General features: G+C 40.5%; 1 protein-coding gene across 1 annotated transcript in view; it reads right to left on the bottom strand.

Annotated features, from left to right (window-relative positions):
• Positions 1 to 14,177, bottom strand: part of LOC119780114 (plexin-A1-like) — a 241,063-nt gene that overhangs the window by 69,406 nt on the left and 157,480 nt on the right. The window lies entirely within an intron of this gene.

Here is a 14,177-nt window from a genome sequence, read left to right as displayed (position 1 = left end):
TACTGAGTGCTTTTGTCAGATGAGAAGAACAAAGAGCTGCTTGATGGGTTTGGGGTTAAACACATGATGAGTGAGCTAAATCACTTCAAGCCCATTCTTAAGGGCTGGTTATACTCACACAGCAGTGTGTTGCAGTGAGATTCACGTAGAAATTTTTGATCTGTGCCCACTTTTGAAGCGTGGTCTACGCTATGTTATATCCCAGAGAGGTACAATAATGAACTAGCTGTGGGTCTAAATAAAGCTGGTGGTGATGAAATGCGGGCAAGTTTGTGCGATCCAGGTGAAAAAAGGGTCCCAGCGTTCTCAAGCACCTCGCTCCTCTAGCTGGTTCAACTTTGCGCGTTGTTTTCCGCAATTGCGTTCATACAAACAAAACAAGCCGGCAAGCAGTTGTAGATTTGACCGATCAGAGGTGTCCTGTCTGCGGTCACCTACAATTTGGGAGATGTGCAGCAGAATGTCTGCAGAGGGGGCGGGGACGTCTTTGCGTTCACTGCGACACCTACGCAGACAACCTAGTTTCAAAGTATAAATCAGCCTTTAAGGAAATTGGGGAATCTGTCATGCTGTGGGCATTTTTTCCCCAAAAAGCCTCCTTTGAGGAGATGGTGTGGTTACGTTTTTGAAATGACAAGAGATTGCATTCATTAAATCAGGTAACAAAATTGAAATCATTCAGTAACCAGAGATAAAGAAGAAGAGATAAAGGGAAGACTGCTCTAGTATTATGAAATGTTATAACTGTAAGGCTCTCGTTTAGCAAGAAATGCCAACAAAAAGTAAAGAAAGAAGGAATTTGTTTAAAAAGGATATCTTCTTCCAGTTGGAACCTAAAAATTCAGGATAGTGCTACTATACAGAGACCAAAAAAAAAACTACAGAAATATTTATGCTTGATAAATATGGCAGCCAATGCACATAATAAAAACAGGCGACAGATCCCCGACGTAGGGACCATAGCCTGCAGGAGTTTAGATAGGACATAATACCGCCGTCACTCAGAAGGTGCCCAATAGCCTTCCCTCCTCTGCTATGGTCACCATCTTCAGTAGCTTCAGGGGGCAAAGATAGCAGCCCTCTTCTCTTGTGGTGAAGTGGTGATAAAATCGAATGTGAAAGCTCCTGTCCTAAAGCTACAGGGCCCTCACAGACTGAATCCAGCTACAACTTGTTCGCACTATGAGATATATATCCTACTTCATAGGGATACAGTGAGATTTATCCGAACATCTGTAATAATAGAGATTTTAAATGTGTTTTAGTGGAGGGGGGGGGTGGGGTGAAGAAATGTGCATAGACGAGATAAGAAAATGAAAGGACGCAGTAATGTAACAATTTGTGAATAGCTGATTAATTCTTTCTTTGCTTCTGTGATTGGATGATTTGCATTCAGTGTGCCCTGAAGGTGGGAAGGAATAAAGAATAACGTTGGTGTGTAGCTCAGATTAAAATTGTAGTTTTTAATTTTGAAGAGGAACTCCAGCCAAAATGGGATATCAACTTTAGCTCTGATTTATTCAGGTAGTGGTGGGCTATGACACTGGAATCCTAAATGAAAGATGTGGTCTATGTCAAAGTTTGTACTGTAAGTTTACAGATTATTTATGTATTCAGGCAAATAAAATGTTTGCTATCAAGCATATAAGAGAAGAGCGCAACAAAAGCCCGACATGCCGCAACTAACAATATATGTAGAGCATGTTTTATGTGTGATTGAAAGTCCAGGGGTGGGGTGAAATTTAAGACAAGCTGTTAAGAAGAAGTCTCATCCAGCAACAAGGAAGAAAGAGCAGAGAGCAGATTATTCAGCAGCAGGGGTGAAGGAGAAATATCGAGGCCAAGACGGATAGAGGGAGGTGATTGTGTGTTATTTCGTGGACACCATTCATTTACACACGGAATAAGAGGCCATGGCTGGGCTATAAGCGCCTGAACTGGTGGGGGCTAAAGTGAAATTGGCATTTTCAATTTGTTCTCTGACACGTCTGCCTTGGTCTATTCACACATTCCTTCTTCTCTCCCTATCCTCCTCCTGACTCCCGCCTCTTCCCTTCTTTTTCCTCTGCCTCTCATTATTCCTTCCCCGCAACTCTGCTCAATCCTCTCCTGCTATCAATCTCGACCCGACTTTCTCTCGTCTATCTCCATGCCCCCAAAACACCCACAGTCAAACGAGGAAATATGAAGCAGATTCCTTTATCGCATATACCAAACATCCCAGGCGCTGTGCTATAAATACATAACCAGCACATGGGGCAGTTTCCGGAGAAGTGTTGTTGGAAAATTCATCAAAGACTTGTTAAAAGCTCTGTACTGGAAACCTAAATGAAATAAGTTAACACATGCGAACACTTGAAGTTAGAACATGCACACAAACAGCACATTTTGGACATCAGCAATTGTTTTTCTCCAATTCAAACAAACGGATTCTTCAGTCTTTTCCGGCCTCCTCCCAATCCTCACCACACAGAGACCACCCAGGCTGCCTGAGAACAAGATGATGTTTTCTACAAGGGTTGAAGAGGGTGCACGAGTATGTCTGAGTGTGTGAGACTGTGCAGGACAATGGGATAGAGGACAATGCAGGGTAACAGTGATACTCAGGGACACATGTTTTGCACAGATGCAAAATTAAAATGCCTAACCTTTATTTGTTTTAAAAGTAAATAGAAATGTAGGTATTTTACAAATTTGTGACAACATTAATACTGGTTATGGACAACATACACAGTAAAGAACCATTTGTAATGGAAACGAGAGCTTGCCAAAGGTTCCTAGGTCCACACTATATATATAATAACAGGCATAATAAGCTAATAGATGGTGGATAAAGGTGGGCCACTAACCCACCACACATGCCTGAATCAAAGGCGTTGGCCGATGGCTCAGAACATCCTTGCTTAGCCTTTTACTCTCCTTTTCTAGTCAGCGATCAGCCTTTGTAAATCCATCAACAAAGAGGTGGGGGGGTCATGTGTTAGGTGGGGAGAAACCTGGGTTTCTGGAGTCATCATTTAAAAAACCATGAATAATTACTAAGGGAGAGGTGTGCATGGGCATGTATGTGCATTTAATGGGTAGCAGAGGCTAGGGCACGAACAGGGATTGTTAAGTTATGATTTAAAGCTCATCGTCCTTCACAGAACCAGAAGCTTGTTAAGCTTTCATAATAAATCTGCAGAGTGGCTGATACATATTTAGGTACAGCAAAAAAAGAAAGAAAAATGCAACATCCTGTTAGACTTCCCCATTTTTACTCTTCCATATGTTGTTGTTCATTTCTTATGCTACAACCTTTGGGCTGATATTAATTTGAAAAGTAAAAATATGGTTAAAAAAAAACGACATTAGAAAAAAAGTGACCAATTGGACAAAATATACAAACAGACTGCATTAAAAAAAAACAAAAACAAAAAAACACAGCATATAAAGACCACCTGGTAGAAGGGATAAATAGAAGAAGCATAAGAAACTAATAAAACCAGTAAAATTTAAGAGTCGCCAGCAGATAATTAGTCATTCATAAACTGGACACCTGAAAATATTAAACTTGCCCCGGGCAAGTCTATACCTATGACAAGACAGGTGTTTTTCCTTCAATCGGCAATCCTGAAAAGGTGATTAGAGGAAAGTCAGACTTGGCTGAACACATCCTTCAAACAGCTCAAATTTCCTTGCAGCTATAAGAAGGAAAGACAAGGAAACAGAGGATGCTGAATCAAAGCTAGTCCGTCTGAAGAAATGTTCTCCAATCTAGATAAGGTCGGGGACATAGTCCACATTTAAACAGCCTCATGCTCACTTAAACACACAAATACACACAGTCAACATCCAGTCAGATATGGCGTTCTAATCAAGGATCAAATGGTAATCCTTCCCACAGCTTAGAGAGTGTAGATGTGTGTACAGTATGTGTGAGGTCAGCCTTTCCCTGCTCATAATAGGAGACTGTTAGCCAGTGCTAATCGCTAATGCTAACAGGATTGGAGCATGGCCGGACCCAGTTAGTCAGCTTATCTCGCGCACAGAGACCTAAGCGCACACAAACACACAATCACAGGCCGGGACTAATACTTTCTACACTAATAGAAAGAAAAACGGAAAGAAGAGGAGAGGAGAAAAATGCTGGCCTCAGAGAAAAATAATGCTATTATAGTCAATGTTTCTTTTCTTTCAGCCAGCGCAAGTTAGTGTAAGCTCCCTTCTTACAGAAGGAAAAATAGTTGCAGAAATGTAAGTATTTTCAGAGTCATCCTTTGGTTTCCCTCTCATTTTAATGGCAATCATCAGGCATGCTTACAGTTATTCACTGAAGCAGCTTTTATAAATCTTGAGAAAGATACAGAGGTGAAGTTATTAACACCTTTGCCTTTTGTATCTCTGTTTCTGTCTCCTTGAACCCCAGTCGGCCTCGGCAGATGGTCACTCACACTGAGCCTGTTTCTGCTGGAGGTTTCTTCCTGTTAAAAGGGAGTTTTTCCTCTCCACTGTCGCTACATGCATAATTAGTGTGAGGGAATTCTTTGAGTCAATAAGTCGATGCAATCAGCTTGTTTTCCATATATAGAAAACTTTGAATGAATCTGGCTGTATGATCTGGTTGAAATGTTTCTCTAAAGTACCTTGAGATGACATGTGTTGTAAATTGGCGCTATATAACTAAATTGAATTGAATGCATATTATTTTATGTGCTTTTTAAATGAACATTTTGGATGGATGGATGGATGGATGGATGGATGGATGGATGGATGGATGGATGGATGGATGGATGGATGGATGGATGGATGGATGGATGGATTTACTAAACTTAGAATTTACTAAAAATTTCATAATAAAATAATAAAACACAAAGTATATGGTCTTTGCACCAGGTTTGGGAATAAAAATGGAGACCAGCACGTCAGCAGAAATGTCTCGTGCCAGTCGTTTCCCGGTGCAATACGAGTTACGATGGTTTATCACGGGACCTGGATTCCATGAAGTCCCCATGAACTCCTCTGGACACCAAACTATTCTACTGTCTAATGTGAGACCATCAGCCGAGGGTAGACTGAAACAGTCACATGAAACAAGATGGAGTAGTTTCTATTGACAGAGAGCACATGGAGGAAGAGAAACGGAGCGAAAAAGGACTGTGAGGGATCAAAATCAGTGGAAAATGAGCTCCCAGGGTAAATAAATATAAATGCAATAAATATAGATGTCCTGAATAAATTCTGACATATTACATTTTGGTCAAGTTTTAAGGAACATTTCTAAGGAAAAAACTTTAAAAATACTGCAGCTGAAATCAAAATCTGATTAGTGTCATCTGAGCAATCACATGGCGGTCTCTAATCTGCAGCAGCTCACAGTAAATTCCAGCCATTCCCTCCACATGTTGCACTCTAGCACACACACACACACACACACACACACACACACACACACACACACACACACACACACACACACACACACACACACACACACACACACACACACACACACACACACACACACACACACACACACACACACACACACACACACACACAGTCTGCAGGCCAATTAAAACAGAGTCAGTGTGTGGTACGGCTGAATGAGGTGGCAGGTCCACTATTTATATCTCATTAAGCTGTGCGAGACCATGCAAGGCCAGACTGTACCATGCCCCGCCGCACCCACCCCACACAGACCAACACCAAGGCCCTCATTAGCCTCCTTTCTGACACTTTTAGTAGCATGGATGTCTGAAAATATGTACAAGCTTTGATGCTTTTAAAATGAAAGCTTAACAGCTTTAAGTTATTGCAGCCGGTTGGTTATATTAACAAATCCCATAAAGTCAAAGGAGTGGAGCTTGCATCAGCACCCTGACTCATTTCTCTCTCACACACACACTCTGTCAGGATGTGTGACAGACTATTAGACAAGCATGGACTGTGTTAACCACTCTCCCTGCAGACATGCTCAGCCCCTTCTCCAAACTTCTGTTTGTGCTCTATATCCATTCATTTAGCTAATAATCCATCTTTCTTACTCTCTATTTTTCTTCTCATTTCCAATTTGAAGTAAGCGGGTTATTTGTTCCATCCTCTATAGCTGTGCTCATCTTCCCCCTCATCTCCTAATTTATTTTTCAGATCCTTTCTCCTCAAATTGCTGCATCAAAACTTCCTAGCCTTTTTGTATCTTTCTATTTTTTCCCCCATTCTTTCTTTCATTTTCTCCAAATCTGTTGCTTTTGTAGTAGGTTGTGTTGTTTCTGTGTGTGTGTGTGTGCACACCCAAAAACACACAATGGTGTTGATCTCCGCAGCCAGACTGCAATTCATCATCATTTTATCTGCCTTAATTGGATGCCATCAGGACCTCTGAAACGTCACATCTCTTCCTCAACAAACAGCTGCTCTGTAAGCACGCTGGGAAAATACACACAGGCAACACATCTTTTATCCAAACTAGATTTTCTCCTCCTGACCCCATGTCTGCTCTCTCCTCACTGGTGAAGGGTGGAGAGAAAAAAGGAGGGTGATGGAGTGGCCGACCGGTTTATCAGACGTTGAGGTAATGGTGTACGGCTCGAGCTGATATCATCTGTCCTCTCATTCCGGCCCTCAGGGGGAAAACAAGGAAAGAAGGTTAAGGAGGGAGGAAAATGGAAGGACAGTGGAGACGTACGACTTAACGAAAAGCTAACAACACGAAACCCATAAGAAATGAAGTGTATGAGCTGTGTGAGTCCTGTCTTACATCTTAGCCGTTTAATGATCTCCAACTGCTCTACCTTGGAATCTCTGACCCAATGTTTTCTTTAACATTGACATACTAAGGCAAATGTGTTAAACTGTCTCCATACATGTAACACAATAACAAACCAAGATGCCTAGCTGGAATTTTACTCATCAGAACACCACAAAGTAGTAGAGAATTATGAAAGAGGAAAAGGAAACTGAACAGTCTATAACTTTTTAATTTAAAACCTAAAAAGTGTAATGCGCATTTCAATAAAGCCCCTTTATTCTGATGTGCCTAAATAAAAGTAACCAAGAATTAAACAAGTTGGTGGCAGCATCATGCTGAGGGAAGGATTTTAGCACGGAGTTTAGAAAAGAAAGCTGATATGAGGAAGAAAAGACTGGGATGGAGCTTCACTTTCATCAGCACAACAAACCCAAACATAAATCCAGAAGAGTTAGTGATAAGTGTATATTTTAAAAATGGTCGGGCAAAAGAGAAGACGCTAAGAAAACCTTAAATATGATGTCTGTTGCTTTCCAATCAATCCATATGAACTTGAAATATTTTGAACCGACACTTCTTCATTCTCTAAACCTGTAAAGATGTTAAAGGTACACATCATAAGACTTGCAGTAGCAATAGCAGCTGAGGATGACTCCTTTAAGATGTTCACCTCGTTAAACCATCAATTCCCTGAGGTTCACAAGAGGAACTACACAGTCCAATTGTGCATCTAACAGGTGATGTCTAAAGAGTTTTGACTGCACAGAATTGTATTTGGTAATATCAGATTCAAGAGGACTGAATAGGAATGAATGCTACAGCCACACTAAAAATACTATTAAAACCATGTATTCTTTTTCTCCCCCCAAAAAACTGATGCACTACTTAGAATTGGTACATCTAAACAGAAAACAACAAAATACTCTCAAATTTAAAGAGTGAAAAAGTTGAGAAACTATAAAGACTTTTGAATGCAACCGTGTGAGAGAGAAATGATCATGCATGCATGTGTTCAAGTGCCTGTTTGCTTCTGTGACCCAGGCAGTGCCACCACAGCTTTCACAGTCTCCATCTCAGCATCCTATTGGCCCTTTCACCTGAACCACGGCCTGCGATTGGTCGACACACCGGGAAGCTGTCTTTTCTAGGTCAGAAAAGAGACCAGCTCTGATGCAGACACCAGCTTGTTGTTTTGGTGGCTGCTAACCAGAGTTTACTTCCACCATAAGGTCTGGCTGATGGTTTTGAATTTGTCACTATAAACGTGGGCTTTTTCTGGCAAAAAGAACGAATAAGGAGACAGCACATTTTTTCTCTTCACAAAAAGTGAGTGGTTCCCTGTTTTATTTGGTGATGGACATTGGATAGGGAGCCTTTGCATCAACTTTTACAGGCTGCAAATATGTTACTTTCTTTTAGCAAAATGCCCGACTTCAAAAGCCAGATATGCAAAGCCCTATGAATTACTTGTACAATACAGACCTTTTAAAAGCTCAACACAGCAAAATTTGGAGCTTTGAGCAGTTTTTATAATCCTCACCCTAAATGTAGGAATCTTCAAAGCCTTAATACCTTAAACATTGCAGACTTGTTTTATGTCTGCTTGCAAAAGCAAACCCTTTACAGTTCTCTCTCCTCCGGTCTATAATCCACTTGGTCTTACCCCGTTGGGATCAGCTGGTGTGTGCAGAAACTTAATACAAAAACACTGAATTCTCCCATGAGCACATATGGATAGCCAATACTCAACATAGGTAATATGGAGCTGGAGTTGCTGGATCATATATCCTGTGTACCATATAGACAGTGGGTTATTGACAGCCTCCACCCAGGGGAATACTGCATAAACGTATTAGGTTATCATGGTCACCGTAGAAACGGCAAAGAATGGGAAACTAGTGTTTAAACCTGATCTGAGTGTGGATGATCTGAATATCCTGTGGTGAAGTTGTCTACTCTTGGATTGGTGTGATATTGTATAAAAGAGAGGAGAAAGAGTTCTAGCCCCAGGAGAGACTTTGGAGAAGATTTTCTTCTCTCACATGCTCTCGTCTCGATCTCCCTCCATATGTTCTTTTCGACATCTCTTTCCCCCTTTCACTTTTTTCCATTCATGTAACCTGAAATTGTCTATTAAGCTCCAATTTCCCTAGTCCATCTAACACTCTCTCATCTTCATTTTTTGTAGTCTCTCTAAGGCATTACATTTTTTTGTTCTTGCTCACACTCTCTTTCCTCCACTTCTCTGCTTTTTTCCTTTACAATATTTCTCCTCCCCGTCTTCTTTTGTATACTCCTTATACCCACTTCTTTCAACATTTATCTCTCAACACTAGAGGTGTAAGGCAGTATATGATTGAAATAACATTTCTAGAATAAGCGAAGCCTGCTCTGCAAAGCAAAATTTAATCGTCACTATGTTATTTTGTCTGGTTAGGCAAGTCCCAGCTCGTATTTGATGTTTCATACTCTTATTTTGAAAAAAAGAAAGATGTAGTTTTTGTTGCTCTGAAAAATCAACTAAAGGGGTTTTAAAGGGTACAAAAGCAGAAGTTTTTCTGTGTGAAGAGAATAATTTAGCTTTTTTACCCAAAGTGGGAAAATTGTTAATAAAGCTGAAGTATTGCGCCTTTGCATATACATAATTCTTTAGTTTATTTATTTCAAAACCTTGTTGTTATTGTGTTTTTAAGCAAGAGATAAACAGAATACAACACTGTCTTAGTAGTTTTCAGTCTAGTCTCAAATGGTTCTGCTGACTCCTGGGGCGAGCTAGCTGCACAGTGCTTTGGACTGAAAGCCTTTGATCAAAGTCTTTAATCGATGGCTTTAAGTCTCTGTTGCAAAGGCATTAAAGAAGCCTCCATGATTTAAAGAATATTTATTTAGTAGAATTTTTGTACTTGGTGATAGGAAAAAGGAATGGTGACAAAATGACTGACAAGATACCAAGCAAAATGTTAACTGTTAGCCTCTATCAACGTCAGTGCTGTGTACTGTCTCTACAAGACAGTCAGAGTTTAGACATTGGAGCAGGGGTCTTCAACGTTTTCCAGGCCAAGGACCGCCAAACTGATGGTGAGATGGAGCTGGCACCCCCTAATTATATATATTGTATGAAATTGTGTTATATCAAACTGGTCCTATAGTCACTTTATTACAGATGGAGTAATGTAACGAAAGTAATTTCTCCTTGAGATTATTAAAGCATTTCTGATTCTGATTCCTCGTTGATGGGACAGGTGTTGTGAATAAAACGGTGCCCAGCTTGAAAGAGCTCCTGTCTGTTGCTGAATGTGTGCATTGATGATGAAAGACATCTTCTGCCTTCATTTATCTTTTTACTACAGTGTGTTGAATTCAAAAATCGCAGGGGGGATATAAAAAAATAAAAAATCAAAACTTTTGCGAGCCCCATGCAGTACCTTCGTGGACCCCCTAGGGGTTGCGGACCCCCTGTTGAAGACCTCCACATTAGAGACTCAAACAGAATTATATTTAGCATCAACTAGCCTACAGGAAAAATAGAACATGAAACCAAAGGATAGGATAAAATCCATGGAGGTAGATTTTTCCCAAATCCTAGGGTGTAAACCAGCAGCAGCCAGCTGTTGTTTAACATATCAGTCACTGGTTTGAACTTTGAAGATGGAAAAAGTTTGTTTAAAATAAAGCTGGTTTATTTACTTACTCCCTCATGATTCTGTTTAAAGCTTTTAAACATTGGTAAAAAAGAACATTTGAGTCATTCCAACTAAAAAAATAAATCACTGGTTTAGCACTCCAGCGTCTATCCTATTGATTAGCAGCCTACTATGAAGCAGTGTTGCTGCAATGGTCTGAGGGGCGTAAATTCAGAGATGCATACAGGGCTATCATGGGAGACACACAGTAAGACATGCTGAGGGATACACATGTCAACATGCCAATAGACAGTTCTTCACCCCTCTAGCTGTATGTGTGTCTATGTATTTACGAACAGATGCAGCAGTGTGTGTGCAGCATAGGAGATTAAGTCTATTTCCACCGCAGTCATGCATGATTCATGGAGTCAGCGCTGAACGCTGTCACAGCATGAACAAACAGAGAGGAGCCTGTGTGAAAACCTGAGATATGAAGGTCTATAAATGGATAAACTAATATTTAAGACCCTATTCTTGTGAAATACTGCTCCTGTTCTAAAATAAGACCCTCATCCTAATAATTCATGGCACATAATTAAACTCATAATCTCAAGTCTGCATGAATTATGCCCTAATGGCAAGTTCATGCAGCTGCCACCTTTTTCATCCCCTGAATCTAAATACGGATGCACGAAAACTCTGTGCATGTGCTACATCGATATCTGGCATGGCAGTCAAGTTGCCACTGCAAATTGCGAAGCGGGGTTTAAGCGATGACAGCCCCGGGCTAATTACTGCTAGCATGTCTGCATGCTGGACATCAAATAGAGACATTTAACTTTTGGCCAGAGCTGGACTTTGCTACTTATTAACATCGGCCTTGCAGCTACAATAAACAGTCAATAAACAAACATCTCTGTGGACAGACAACCCTGTAGCAGGATAATTATCCCTGCCTTCACTGTCAACTGTGAGAAGACCTGTAGGCTATGAGTCGATATGGACAGAATACTGTCACAGTGGCTACCCGTCAACATATACAGGTAGGAATGGACTGCTGATCAAGTATGTAAATTAAGAAACCTCAGATGATTATGACAAGGACAAAAGCTTCCATCTTTAAAAAAATGACATTTAAGTGTTTCTAATTTATCAGATATTCTATTCCCTGTTGCTGTGACACCTGCAGAGCCTGCATGGAAAAACAAATTAAAAGCACTTCGTATCATCTTTTTACTAAAAATAGATATGAAAGGCATGACGTGGAGATGAACCCAAGGAAGATTGAGCGCAGAAACCTGGGAGCAGCAGGAAGGCAGAGAGAAAAAGATGAACTCTAAGGCAGATGGAGGAAAAGGGAGAGAGAGAGGTATAGAGTGGAGGTGTAAACATGATCAATCCGCTCCAAACTAGGTTCAGAGAGAGACTTCCTCTCCACATTTTCAGCCTCAATGAAGCGCGACGCTAGCTACCTCTTATCTGTCATGCTAGTTTGAAGCCACACAGGCGCGTGCACCATCCGCCATGTTCTAACACCAAACAGGCATGGACTCACATGCACAAATACCTCTGCGTACCTGCAAATCCTCTGCACACATACAAGTGAAAAGGATTCTTACTAGACGGTATGCAGAAATAAAACCCTTATTTGGTAACACTATATCCAGTTAATACGCATTACTACCAGTTAAAGCCACGAGCATATTCCAGTACCTTACAATGGCGTTTAGACCCTGGGAAATTTGGGGACGTCAGCAAAACAAACATCAAGGTGGGTTTACTGGTAATTTGTGATTGACAAACATTAGTTGGAAAAATCTTTTTTAAAAAAATCTTAAAAAATCTGACAAATATAAGGTACATTTTTATTCAACATCCCCCACAAAACCCAAAACTGTCTGAATATGTAAATGTATGTAAACAAAAATAAAATTGAAATTTGTATTTGTTCCTCGCTTTCAATTCTTGCGTACACAAATGTGACATCAGATGTTTCATTTGTGAGAATAAAGGTTTCAAGTTAATAGTTTGCTATTAATACGAAATCACCACTTTACAAGCACTATTCTACAACCCCTGATGAGGTATAACACTCCTTACCAGCAGGAGGCGGCAATGTTAAGAAAAAGATTGTTCGACAACAGCCTTTAAAACGAGAAGAGGAAGAAAACCAAACCAAAACTACTTTTTCAACGCATGAAAATTTAACGTTTAGTTTTTGCCTTCTTTTTCTCGTTTAAAGAGGGTTAACGAACAACTTACAGCCGCACCTTCTCAGAAACAGTAGCGTAACATTACCGGGTTGTAGTTTCCTCCTCCCAATTTTTTAAATGATATCTGTAACTTTCAAACTTTCATTCATAAATTTAAATTTGTATCTTCATTGATTAAACATCTGAAGTTCCGTGTACGTATGAGGAAAAAAAATCTTAAACTTTATTAATGTTTATTGACTAACATTGACAAAATGACACCTACACATAAGTTTTTATTAATAGCTACTCCCCTCGTAAGCTGCATCCTTTCCCCCTCTTAAATTGTGAGGCTTTTTTCTGTTCCTGCTGAATAAACCTATCACACTACAACCATGGTTCACTACAGGGATGGACTGATCAGTGATTTGAAGAAATAAGCTTTCTGCAACAGTGTTTGCATGTCAGCTACGGAGGGGTATCAGATTCGCTACTTTTATTAGTCCAGATCGAATTACATCTGTACTGCCAAGTACCAATCCATGTAAAACCAAACTGCCATGTTTTGGTACCTAAACTCATCATTGTAACAGAGAGGGAGTGGAAAGTAGCCTGACGTAGTCCGACTCAATTCTAGTCAGAATATGAGTCTGATACTGCTCCATAGAGCTGTGATTATGGGGCATGTTTTGAACGAACCAGGAAAAAAAATGCCTCTGCACTCAATTGGATAGACCTACAACCAATAGGAGCAACGGAGTGCGTGACGTATCTTAAGCGAGGCATAGTTGTTGTCCACAAAAATCAAAGCGTGCAGTTTCACGCCTAGAATAAGAAGATGAGACTTGATCGCGTTTCTCTGTTCCTCTTTTAAAATTAATTTGCTGTCGATATCTTCTAGAACAGACCTAATAGCAGAATCTACTCACCCAAACTCTCCAGCGGCAGCCATTATTGTTGTCACCCAAGCGCGCTTTGGTCACGTGGTTGATAACGTTGCTCTTGATCATCTGTCCATCATCGTATAAAGCCCGCCCTGACAATTTGATTGGATCGCCTGACAGTGGGCTTTAATACTCGCGCTACTATGGAGCAGAGCCAGACCGAACTTCCCCGAACTCAAACCTTGTGGGCGGGACTAAGTTCGGACTGGCACCCAGGCTAAGTGGAAAGGTGATCTATTTACCATTGGTGTACATGAGGAAGCCAAGACTATATAAGGGTCTTGGTCTCTAAAGGTCTTGTCTCGATACTCCTTGGTCTCGGTTACTCTGGTCTTGACTACAACACAAGGCTTACTTTCCAAATATGAAGCAGATTACACTCGCTGCAATATTTTAGGAAAGTACAAGGCCAGCAATGGAAAGGTCTGGTTAAGTGCAAGACTTTTCACAAAGCTGAGGAGTTCACAATTTTCTACAACTTCGGATAATCTGGAGCTACCAACAATAGATGCAGCCGCACCATCATCTCTGTCTGCATCAGGTAAGTAAGCCAGGTTATAGGTAACTTTTACATGGTATTGAAAACGGGTATCGTCATGTACCAACACAGATTCCCAGATACTGTTCTTAAGTACTGTATCAGTTCAATTGTGAATTTGAGTTAGGTGGTTTGTAGGTTCAGAGTTCG

Source organism: Cyprinodon tularosa, unplaced genomic scaffold (genome assembly GCF_016077235.1).
Source record: "Cyprinodon tularosa strain WSP-4 unplaced genomic scaffold, ASM1607723v1 ctg155, whole genome shotgun sequence".
Classification (NCBI taxonomy): Eukaryota; Metazoa; Chordata; class Actinopteri; order Cyprinodontiformes; family Cyprinodontidae; genus Cyprinodon; species Cyprinodon tularosa.
Note: the sequence above shows the minus strand (reverse complement) of the source record. Positions and strands in the feature narration are given on the sequence as shown.